The sequence below is a fragment of the Scylla paramamosain genome, chromosome 4, assembly GCF_035594125.1.
Source record: "Scylla paramamosain isolate STU-SP2022 chromosome 4, ASM3559412v1, whole genome shotgun sequence".
Lineage (NCBI taxonomy): Eukaryota > Metazoa > Arthropoda > Malacostraca > Decapoda > Portunidae > Scylla > Scylla paramamosain.
The window spans coordinates 17729346-17742718 of record NC_087154.1 but is presented as its reverse complement, the minus strand read 5'-3'; positions in this window follow the sequence as shown (position 1 = coordinate 17742718).

Genomic DNA, 13373 nt, shown 5'->3' with positions numbered 1-13373 from the left:
GGTGAAACTCATGAATCTTAATTGAGAAACAGAACAACCTTAGCAAATGCCTGTATTTTGAGTGTTTTTCATATTCCTAGTTAGCAATACCCAAAACAGTATGCGAAACTAGCTTTATGAAGGAAAAAAATGACATTACCAGAAGTGTCTTTTAATTGTTTTTGAGCGTGTTAGGCAATGAAGTACTAAAAAGCAGGGCAATCACATTACGTGGGAATAAAACCAACTTTTACAAAGAACTTGCTAATATGTGTTTTTGAGCTCCTTACATACCAAACCGCTAAAACGCATGGAAAACAAACTTCATGGAGAAACACAATAACATTACCAAAAACATATATTTTGAGTGTTTTTGATCATGTTATCTATAAAAACGCTTAAATACATGCAAAGAACCTTATGTTAAGGAAACGTAAGGACATTACGAGAAACGTGTATTATGAGTGTTTTTAAGTTCCTTAGCTACCAAAAAGCTAAAACCCACAAATAACACTCGTTGTTTAGAAAAAAATAAATCATAAATAAATAAATAAAAGTTTTTTTTATTTTTTTTTTATTCTCCTTCATAGGTACCGAGATGCCAAAATTCTGGGAAAAATCAGGGCAATTATATGATAAGAGAATGTTATCAAAAAGGTTAGTATTAGCTTTTTTTCGGACTGTTATGTACCAAACACTAAAGTGCATGCAAAGCCTCCCATATGAGGAAATTAAACGACCTTACCAGAAATCTGTGTTTTGATTGTTTTCAGCACGATAAATAATATGGAACTCACTCTATATGGCAAACCAAAACAAAATTACTGAAAACGTGTCTTCTCAGTGTTTTACGTAGAAAAACGCTAAAACGGATGCAAACCAACCAATATCAAGAAGTAAAAAAACATTACCAAAAAGGTATATTTTGAGTGTTTTTGAGCTTGTTACCTACAAAAAAAACGCGAAAATTGATGCAAAGCACTCTATATTGGGAAAGAAAGAGACATTGCGAGAAAATTGTATAATGAATGTTTTATAGTTCAAAAGAACCACAAGGCAAAAAACGCAGAAAAACTCGTGCTAAATCCTCTTTATAGAGAGAAAAAATAAATAAATAAATAAAAAAATAGGTACCGAGATGCTACAATTCTGGCAAAATTCAGAGAAATTATGTGAAAAAAGAACATTATCAAAAAAGTTAATTTCAGCTTTTTTTTCGGACTGTTATGTACCAAACCCTAAAATGCATGCAAAGCTAACTATATGAGGAAATTAAACGACTTTACGACATACCTGTGTTGTGAGTGTTTTTCAGCATGTTAGTCACTAAAACAATAAATAATATGGAAGTCATTCTATGTGGGAATCCAAAACAAAATTACTAAAAACGTGTCTTTTCCGTGATTTGCGTACAAAAACGCTAAAACGGATGCAAATCAACCAATATGAAGAAATAGAATAACATTACCAAAAAGGTACATTTTGAGTGTTTTGAGCTCTTTACTTACAAAAAACGCGAAAATGGATGCAAAGCTCTCTATATTGGTAAAGAAAGGGACATTACGAAAAATGTGTATAATGAGTGTTTTATAGATTCTGAAGAACCACAAGGCAAAAAAAAGCAAAAAACTCGTATATAATTTTATGGAGAAGTTTCTTAGATACCAAAATGGTGAAACTCCTCAATAACACTCTTAATTGAGAAACAGAACAACCTTACCAAATACGTGTATTTTGAACGTTTTTCACATTCTTAGTTACCAAAATCCCAAATTGCATGTGAAAGTAGCTTTATGTGGGAAAAAAAAGACATTACCAGAAAAGTGTTTTTTAAGTTTTTTTTTTTTTTTTAGCATGATAGACAATAAAGCAATAAAAAGCAGGGCAATCACATTACATAGGAATATGACAAACTTTTAGCAAGAACTTGCCTTTAAGTGTTTTTGAGCTCCTTATATACCAAAACGCTAAAAAAAAAGCATGCAAAACACCCTATATGGAGAAACATTATAACATTACCAAAAAACATGTATTTTGAGTGTTTTTGATCATCTTACCTATAAAAGCGAAACGAAAGATCATTTCGAGAAACGTGTATAATGAGTGTTTTTAAGTTCCTTAAGTACCAAAAAGCTAAAACCCACAAATAACATTCTTTATAGAGAAAAAATAAATAAATAAAAAAAATAGGAATTTTTTTTTGTTAGTCATCTTCATAGGTACCGAGATGCCAAAATTCTGGAAAAATTCAGGAAAATTATGTGAAAAAAGAACATTATGAAAAAAAGTTAATTTTATCTTTTTTTTTCGGACTGTTATGTACGAAACCCTAAAGTGCATCCAAAGCCTCCTATATTGAGAAATTAAACAATTTTACCAGAAACCTGTCTTTTGAGTGTTTTTTAGTATGTTAGTCACCAAAACGATAAATAATATGGAGATCACTCAAAATGGGAATCCATCACAAAATTACTGAAAAAGTGTCTTTTAAGTGTTTCACGTAGAAAAACGCTAAACAGGATGCAAACCAATGAATATGAAGAAATATATTATTATTACCAAAAAGGTATATTTTTTATGTTTTTGAGCTTCTTACCTTCAAAAAATGCGAAAATGGATGGAAACCACTCTATATTGGGATAAAAAAGGACATTACGAGATATGTGTATAATGAGTGTTTTATAGCTAACAAGAACCACAAGGCAAAAAACGCAAAAACTCGTGTATATAAAGAATTTTCTTAGATACCAAAATGCTGAAACTCAAGAATAACACTCTTAATTAAGAATACAGAACAACTTTACCAAATGCGTGTATTTTGAGTGCTTTTCACATTCTTAGTTACCAAAACCCCAAATTGCATGCGAAACTAGCTTTGTGGGAAAAAAAAAATGACATTTCCAAAAAGTTATTGAGCTTGATAGTCAATAAAGCAGTAAAAAGCAAGGGAATCACATTACATGGGAATAAAACGAACTTTTACCAAGAACTTGCCTTTAAGTGTTTTTGAGCTCCTTACATACCAAAACGCCAAAACGCATGCAAAACACCCTTTATGGAGAAACAGTATAATATTACCAAAAAGCATGTATTTTGAGTGTTTCTCATCATGTTACCTATAAAAAAAAAGCTAAAATACATGGAAAGAACCCTATGTTTGGAAAATGAAAGGACGTTACGAGAAACGTGTATTATGAGTTTTTTTTTTTAAGTTTGTTAAGTATGGGAAAGCTAAAACCCACAAATAACACTCTTTATAGAGTGTTTTTGTACCTAACAATGTGAAAAACACTCAAAAAGCACATTTTCTGTAATCTTGTTCTTTTCTCCATATAGACTGTTCTTCAATGCGTCAAATAAATCTTGGTACCTAAGAAATAAAAAAAAAAACACTTATTATATAAGTTTCTTCTAATGTCTTTTCATTTCCTCATGCAAAGTATTTTGCATGCATTTATGTTTCTTTTTATGTGTAAAAAAAAGAAAATTGTTTATGGTAATAAAGGGTGTTTTGCATACAGCTCAGCGTTATGGTACGTAAGTAGCTGAAAATACCCAATAGATAAATTTTTGGTTGACTTGTTCTTTCATATAGGTAGCTTTCCATGCTTTTTATAACTTTGGTACCTAACAACAACAATCGACACTCAAAAGACATGTTTCTGGAAATATCGTTTCATCTCCCCATAAGATGGTGCTCTGGAGTCATGTTGACGTTTTGGTACATAAAATTGTGAAAAACACAAAATAAACGTGTTTGGTAATGTTCTGTTTCTCCAAATACAGTGGTACTAAATAGTTTTCGCATTTGGTACCTAAGACGTTCAAAAACACTAATGGCATCTTTCTCGTAATGTCCTTTATTTTATCCATATTTGGTGATTTCCATGGATTTTGGCGTTTTTGTTACGTAACAATGTGAAAAAAAACTCAAAATATACGTTTTCGGTAATGTTCTGCTTCTTCATATATAATGTTATAATGTTATACATGTGTTTGTGCATTTTGCTACCTAAGAATCTCAAAAACACTGATAAATGAAGTGTCTTTTCATTTCTTTTCGTATCGCCATTTAAGATACTTTGCATGCATTTTTGCTTTTTTTTAATACGTAAGATAAAAAAAAAACTCAAAATGCACATTTCTGGTAATGTTATTCTGTTTCTCCATAAAATGTGCTTTGCATGCATTTTAGCGTTTTGGTACGTAAGTACTAAAAGACACGCTTTTGGTAATGTTTTGCTTTTGCAGATAGGGAGCTTTCGTTGGTTTTTAGCGTTATGGTATCTAATATTGTTGTGTTTCTCTGAAGAGAGTATTATTTATGCATTTTCGCGTTTTGGTACCTCAGAAGCTCAAAAACGCTCTTTATATAAGTTTCTCATAATGTCGTTGGTTACTTTTTTTTTGCGTAACAAGCTCAAAACACTGAAAATACACGCTTTTTTTGGTAATGTTATTCAGTTTTTCCAAGGCGTTTTGGATGCGTTTAAGTGTTTTTATATGTAAGTAGCTCATAAGCACTGAAATTAAAGTTTTTTTAATCTTTTGTTTTCTCTTATAGGGTTCTTTCCTTGGTTTTTAGCTTCTTGGCACCTAACATGCTCATAAACAGTGAAAGGACATGTTTCTGGAAATGTTTCCTTTCCCCATATAGTATGCTTTGCATGCATTTTCGCGTTGCGGTACCTAATAACGTGAAAAAACCCTTGTGTTTTACAGAAAGGTTGGTTAATCTTGTTCTGTTTCTCCATATAGAGTATTATTCATACGTTTTAGTGTTCTGGTACCTATGAAGCTCAATACCACTCAAAATATACGTTTCTTTTAATGTTTTCTTTTCCCCTTTTAGGGTTATTTGCATGTATTTTATCGTTTTTGTACGTAAAAGGCGCAAAATCTCCCAAAATGCATGTTTTTGGTAAAGCTATTGAGTTTCTCCATAAAGAGTGTTTTGCAACCGTTTTAGCGGTACCTACATGGGGAAATTACACGACTTTACCAGAAATCTGGCTTTTGAGTGTTTTTTCAGCAATTTCAACAATATTACTGAAAACGTGTCTTTTCAGTGATTTACGAAAAAAAAAACGCTAAAACGGATGCAAACCAACCAATATGAAGAAATAAAATAACATTACCAAAAAGATATGTTTTGAGTGTTTTTCAGCTTGTTACCTACAAAAAATGCGAAAATGGATGGAAAGCACTCTATATTGGGAAACAAAAGAACATTACGAAAAACGTGTATAATGAGTGTTTTATAGTTTCACACGAACCACAAGGCAAAAAAACGAAAAAATTCGTGTATATAGAGGAGTTTCTCACATACCAAAATGCTGAAATGCATGAATAACACTTTTAATTGAGAAACAGAAATACCTTACCAAATGTGTGTATTTTGAGTGTTTTTCACATTCTTAGTTACGAAAATCCCAAATAACATGCGAAACTAGCTTTATGTGGGGAAAAAAAATGATATTTACAGAAAAGTGTCTTTTGAGTGTTTTTCAGCGTGATAGCACTAAAAAGCACAACAATTACGTTACGTGGGAATAAAACCAACTTTTACGAAGAACTTGCCTTTAAGTGTTTTTCTTTAACTCCTTACATACCAAAACAGTAAAACGCATGCAAAACACTCTTTATGTAGGAACAGAGTAACATTACCAAAAATATGTATTTTGAGTGTTTTTGATCATGTTATTCATAAAAACGTTTAAATACATGCAAAGAACCTTACGTTTGAAAAACGAAAGGAATTTACGAGAAACGTGCATTATGAGTGTTTTTAAGTTCCTTCAGTACCAAAAAAGCTAAAACCCACAAATAACGCTCTTAATAAAGAAAAAAAATAATAGAATAAATTCTTTTTTTTTGTTATTCATCTTCACAGATAATAAGATGCCAAAATTCTGGCAATATTCTTAGGGAATCGAACACAAAATTACTGAAAACGTGTCTTTTCGTAGTTTTACGTACAAAAATGCTAAAACGGATGCAAACCACTCAATATGAAGAAATAGAACAACATTACCAGAAAGGTATATTTATAGTATTTTTGAGCTTGTTACCTACAAAAAAACTAGAAAAAGGATGGAAAGCACTCCCTATTGGGAAAGAAAAGGACATTACGAGAAACGTGTATAATGAGTGTCTTATTATTTTCGGGCAAAAGAACTTGTGTTTCGCAAGAACCACAAGGCAAAAAACGCAAAAACTCGTGTATATAAAGAAGTTTCTTAGATACCAAAATGCTGAAACTCATGAATAACAATGTTAATTGAGAAACAGAACAACATTACCAAATGCGTCTATTTTGAGTGTTTTTTTTTCACATTCTTAGTTAGCAAAACCCCAAATAGCATGCGAAACTAGCTTTATGTAGGAAAAAAAATGACATTATCAGAAGTGTCTTTTGAGTGTTTTTGAGCGTGTTAGGCAATAAAGCACTAAAAAGCAGGACAATCATATTACATTGGAATGAAACCAACTAATACCAAGAACTTGCCATGAAGTGTTTTTCAGCTCCTTACATACCAAATCGCTAAAACGCATGCAAAACACTTCTTTATGGAGAAGCAGAATAACATTACCAAAAACAAGTGTTTTTGAGTGTTTTTTAATCATGTTACCTAGTAAAAACGCTTAAATACATGCAAAGATCCATATATTTGGGAAACGAAAGGACATTACAAGAAATGTGTATTATGAATGATTTTAAGTTCCTTAAGTGCCAAAACGTTAAAACCTACAAATAACACTCTTTATAGAGAAAAAATAAATAAATAAAAAAATAACATTTTTATTTATTTTTTGTTATTGATGTGCATAGGTACCAAGATGCCAAAATTTTGCCAAAATTCAGGGAAATTATGTTGAAAAATGAACATTATCGAAAAAGTTAATTTTACCTTTTTTTCGGAGTTATGTACTAAACCATAAAGTGTATGCAAAGCCACCTATTTGGGAAAATTTAACTTTACAAGAAATCTGTCGTTTGAGTGTTTTTCCGCATGTTAGGTAATATGAAAGTCACTCTATATGGAAATCCAAAACGAAATTACAGAAAACGTGTATTTTAGAAGATTTACGTAGAAAAACGCTATAGCGGATGCAAGCTAACCAATAGGAAAAAATAGAATAACATTACCAGAAAAGTATATTTTGTGTGTTTTTGAGCTTGACAAAAAAAAAACGCAAAAATGGATGCAAAGCACTGTATAATAGTAAAAAAAAAAAAAGGACATAACGAGAAACATGTATAATGAGTGTTTTATAGTTTCACCAGAATCAGAAGGCAAAAAACGCAAAAACTCGTCTGTGTGGAGAAGTTTCTAAGATACCAAAATGCTGAAACTCATGAATAACACTCTTAAACAAGAAACAAAGCAACCTTACTAAATGCGTGTATTTTGAGTGTTTTTTTTACATTCTAAGTTACCAAAACCCCAAATTCCATGCGAAACTAGCTTTATGTGGGAAAAAAATGACATTACCAGAAAAGTGTCTTTGATTAATTTTGTGAGTGTTAGGCAATAAAGGACTAAAAGCAGGGCAATCATCACATTACATATGAATAAAACCAACTTTTCCGAAGAACTTGCCTTTTAGTATTTTTGACACGCATTTAGTAAGGTTATTCTGTTTCTCAATTAAGAGTGTTATTCACGAGTTTCAGCATTTTGGTATCTAGGAAATTTCTCCATAGACACGAGTTTTTGCGTTTTTTGCCTTGTGTTTTTTTTGAACTATAAAACATTCATTATACACTTTTCTCGCAATGTCCCTTTGTTTCCCAATATAAAGTGCTTTGTATAATTTTTTGCGTTTTTTTTTTGTGGGTAACTAGCTCAAAAAGCACTCAAAATATACATTTTTGGTAATGTTTTTCTGCTTCTTGATATTGGTTGGTTTGCATAAGTTTTAGCGTTTTTCTACGTAAAACACTGAGAAGACACGTTTTCAGTAATTTTATTTTGGATTCCCACATAGAGTGAGTTCTTCATTATTTATTGTTTTTCTGCCTAACAAGCTGAAAAACAATCAAAAGACAGGTTTCTGGTAAGGTCTTTAATTTCCTCATATGCGAGGCCTTGCATGTCTTTTGAGTGTATTTGAGCGTGTTACGCAATAAAGCACTAAAAGGAAGGGCAATCACATTACATGGGAATAAAACCAAATTTTACCAAGAACTTGCTTTTAAGTGTTTTTGAGCTCCTTACATACCAAAACGCCAAAACGCATGCAAAATACATTTTATGGAGAAACAGAATAATATTACCAAATACATGTATTTTGAGTGTTTTTTATCGTTATCTATAAAAACGCTTAAATACATGCAAAGAACCTTGTGTTTGGGAAACGAAAGGTCATTACGAGAAACGTGTATTATGAGTGTTTTTTTAAGTTCCTTCAGTACCTAAAAGCTAAAACCCACAAATAACACTCATTATTTAGAAAAAAAAATAATAAACAAAAAAATAAAAAAATGGGATTTTTTTTTTTTTGTTATTCATCCTTATAGGTACCGAGATGCCAAAATTCTGCCAAAATTCAGGGAATTTATGTGGAAAAAAGAACATTACCAAAAATGTTAATTATAGCTTTTTTTTTTTTCGGATTGTTATGTACCAAACTCTAAAGTGCATGCAAAGTCACCTATATAGGGAAGTTAAACGACTTTACCAGAAACCTGTCTTTTCAGTGTTTTTTCAGCATGTTGGGCACCAAAACGATAAATAATATGGAAGTCAGTCAATATGTGAATCCAAAACAAAATTACTGAAAACGTGTCTTTTCAGTGTTTTACGTAGAAAAACGCTAAAGCGGATGCAAACCAACCTATATGAAGAAATAGAATAACATTACCAAAAATATATATTTTGAGTGTTTTTGAGCTTGTTACCTACAAAAAAATGCAAAAATGCATGTAAAGCACTCTATATTAGGAAACAAAAGGACATTACTACAAACGTGTATAATGAGTGTTTTATAGTTTTAAAAGAACCAAAACGCAATAAACGCAAAAACTCGTGTATATAGAGAAATTTCTTACATACCAAAATAATGAAATGCATGAATAACACTTTTAATCGATAAACAGAACTACCTTACCAAATTGTGTATTTTGAGTGTTTTTCACATTCTTAGTTACGAAAATGCCAAATTACATGCAAAACTACCTTCATGTGGGAAAAAATAAAAATGACATTACCAAAAAAGTGTCTTTTTAGTGTTTTTGAGCGTGATATGCAACAAAGCACTAAAAAGCAGAACAATCATATTACATGGAAATAAAACTAACTTTTACGAAGAAAGTGACTAAGTGTTTTTTAATTCCTTACATACCAAATCGCTAAAACGCATGCAAAACACCCTTTATGGAGAAACAGAATAACATTACCAAAAACATGAATTTTGAGTGTTTTTTGATCATGTAACCTATAAAAACGTTTAAATACATGTAAAGAACCCTATGTTTGTATAACAAGAGGACATTACGATATTCGTGTATTATGAGTGTTTTTAAGTTCCTTAAGTACCAAAAAGCTAAAACCCACAAATAACACTCTTTATAGAGAGAAAAAAAATTTTGTTATTCATCTTCATAGGTACCGACATGCAAAAATTCTGGCAAAATTTATGAAAATTTTGTAAAAAAAAAATCATTATAAAAAAAAAATTTAGCCTTTTTCCGGAGTTATGTACAAACCCTGAAGTGCATCCAAATCCTCCTATATGGGGAAATTACACGACTTTACCAGAAACCTGTCTTTTGAGTGTTTTTCAGCAATTTCAACAATATTACTGAAAACGTGTCTTTTCAGTGATTTACGTACAAAAACGCTAAAACGGATGTAAACCAAACAACATGATGAAATAGAATAACATTACCAAAAAGATATATTTTTACGTGTTTTTGAGCTTGTTACCTACAAAAAATTCAAAAATGGATAGAAAGCACTTAATATTGGCAAAGAAAAGGACATTACGAGAAACGTGTATGAGTGTTTTATAATTTGATAAGAACCATAAGGTAAAAAAATAAAAAAACTCGTGTACATAAAGAAGTTTCTTATATACAAAAAAGCTGAAACTCTTGAATAACACTTTTAATTTTGAAACAGAAAAACTTTACCAAATGTGTGTATTAGAAAAGTTTCTTACATACCAAAATGCTGAAACTTATGAATAACACTTTTAATTAAGAAATAGAACAACCTTACTAAATGCCTGTGTTTTGAGTTTTTTTCACATTCTTAGTTTCCAAAACCCCAAATTCCATGGAAAACTAGCTTTATGTGGGTAAACAATGATATTACCAGAAAAGTGTCTTGTGAGTTTTTTTGAGCGTGTTAGGCAATAAAACACTCAAAAGCAGGGCAATCACATTACATGGGAATAAAAACAACTTTTACCAAGAACTTGCCTTTAAGTGTTTTTGAGCTCATTACATACCAAAACGCTAAAACGAATGCAAAACACCTTTAATAGAGAAACAGAATAAAACTACCAAAAACATATATTTTGAGTGTTTTTGATCATGATATCTATAAAAACACAAGTACATGCAAAGAACCTTATGTTTGCAAAACGAAAGGATATTAAGTGAAATGTGTATAATAAGTGTTTTTAAGTTCCTTAAGTACCAAAAAGCTAAAACCCACAAATAAAACTCTTTATTTAGAAAAAACGTAAGAAAATAAAAAAAAAATAGGATTTTCTTTTTTCGTTATTCATCTTCATAGGTACCGAGATGAAAAAATTCTGGAAAAATTCAGGGCTATTATATGATAAAAGAAAATTATCAAAAAAGTTAATTTTATCTTTTTTTTCAGACTCTTATGTACCAAACCTTAGAGTGCATCCAAAGACTCCTATATGAGGAAATTAAACGAACTTACCAGAAATCTGTTTTTTTTCAGTGTTTTTCAGCATGTTGGGCACCAAAACGATAAAAAATAAGGAACTCACTCTATATGAGAATCCAAAACAAAATTGCTGAATACGTGTTTTTTCTGTGTTTTACATAGAAAAACGCTAAAATGGATGCAAACCAACCAATATCAAGAAATAGAAAAACATTACCAAAAAGGTATATTTTCTGTGTTTTTGAGCTTGTTACCTACAAAAAACGCGAAAATTGATGCCAAGCACTCTATATTAGAAAAGAAAAGGACTTTGCAAGAAAAGTGTATAATGAGTTTTTTATAGTTCAAAAGAACCAAAAGGCAAAAAAAAGACAAAAACTCGTGTATATGGAGAAGGTTCCTAGATACCAAAATGCTGAAACTCATGAATAACACTCTTAATTGAGAAACAGAACAACCTTACTAAATACGTATATTTTGAGTGCTTTTCACATTTTTAGTTACCAAAACCCCAAATTGCATGCGTAACCACCTTTATGTGAGAAATAAATGACATTACCAGAAAAGAATCTTTTAAGTGTTTTTTCAGCGTGATAGACAATAAAGCACTAAAAAGTAGGGCAATCATATTACATTGGAATAACACCAATTTATACCAAAAACTTGCCTTTAAGTGTTTTTGAGCTCCTTATATACCAAACGCATGCAAAACAAACATAATGAAGAAACAGAACAACATTACCAAAAACATGCATTTTGAGTGTTTTTGATCATGTTATCTATAAAAACGTTTAAATACATGCAAAGAACCTTATGTTTGGGAAACAAAAGGACATTACGAGAAACGTGTATTATGAGTGTTTTTTTAAGTTCCTTAAGTACCAAAAAGCTAAAACCCAAAAAATAACACTCTTTATTCAGAAAATGAAACAAAAAAAATAAAAAATAGGAATATTTTTTTTCATCTTCATAGGTACCGATATGCCAGAATTCTGGGAAAATTCAGGGCAATCATATGATAAAAGAATATTATCAAAAAAGTTAATTTCAGCCTTTTTTTCGGACTGTTATGTACCAAACCCTCAAGTGCATGCAAAGCTTCCTGTATGAGGAAATTAAACGACCTTACCAGAAAACTGTGTTTTGAGTGTTTTTTAGCATGTTAGGCACCAAAACGATAAATAATAAGGAATTCACTCTATATGGGAATCCAAAACTAAGTTACTGAAAACGTGTATTCTCAGTGTTTTACGTAGATAAACGCTAAAACGGATGCAAAGTAACCAATATCAAGAAATAGAAAAACGTTACTAAAAAGGTATATTTTGAGTGTTTTTGAGCTTATTAACTACAAAAAACGCGAAAATTGTTGCAAAGCACTCTATATTGGGAAACAAAAGGACATTGCAAGAAAAGTGTATAATGAGTGTTTTATAGTTCAAAACAACCACAAGGCAAAAAAAGCAAAATCTCGTGTATATGGAGAGGTTTCCTAGATACAAAAATGCTAAAACTTATGTATAACACTACTAATTGAGAAACTGAACAACCTTAATAAAAGCGTGCTTTTCACATTCTTAGTTAACAAAACCCCAAATTGCATGCGAAAATAGATTTGTGGAAAAAAAAAATGACTTTACCAGAAAAGTTTCTTTTGAGTTTTTTTTGAGCGTGATAGTTAATAAAGCACTAAAAAGGAATGCAATCACATTACATTGGAGGAAAACGAATTTCTACCAAGAACTTGCCTTTAAGTGTTTTTGAGCTCCTTATCTACCAAAACACTAAAGCGCAGGCAAAACACTCTTTATTGTGAAACAGAATAACATTACCAAAAACATGTATTTTGAGTGTTTTTTTATCATGTTACCAATAAAAACGCTTAAATACATGCAAAGAACACTATTTTTGGGAAACGAAAGGAGATTACGAGAAACATGTATTATGAGTGTTTTTAAGTTCATAAATTACCAAAAAGCTAAAAGCCACAAATAACACTCTTTAGTGAGAGACAATAAATAAAAAAAAAAAAAACATTTTTTCTTTCTTATTCAACTTCACAGGTACCGAGATGCCAAAATTCGGGCAAAATTCAGGAAATTATGTGAAATAAGAACATTATCAAAAAAGTTAAATTTAGCTTTTTTTTCGGACTGTTATGTACCAAACCTTAAAGTGCATGCAAAGCTACCTATATGGGGAAATTAAAAATCTTTGCCAGAAAACTGTCTTATAAGTGTTTTTCAGCATGTTAGGAACTAACACGATAAATAACATGGAAGTCAGTCTATATGGGAATCCAAAACAAAATTACTAAAAACGTGTCTTTTCGGTGTTTTACGTAGAAAAACGCTAAAACGGATGCAAACCAACCAATATGAAGAAATAAAATAACATTACCAAAAAGGTATATTTTGAGTGTTTTTGAAATTGTTACCTACAAAAAACGCGGAAATGGATGGAAAGCACTCTATACTGGGAAGGAAAAGGAAATTACGAGAAACGTGTATAAAGAGTTTTTTT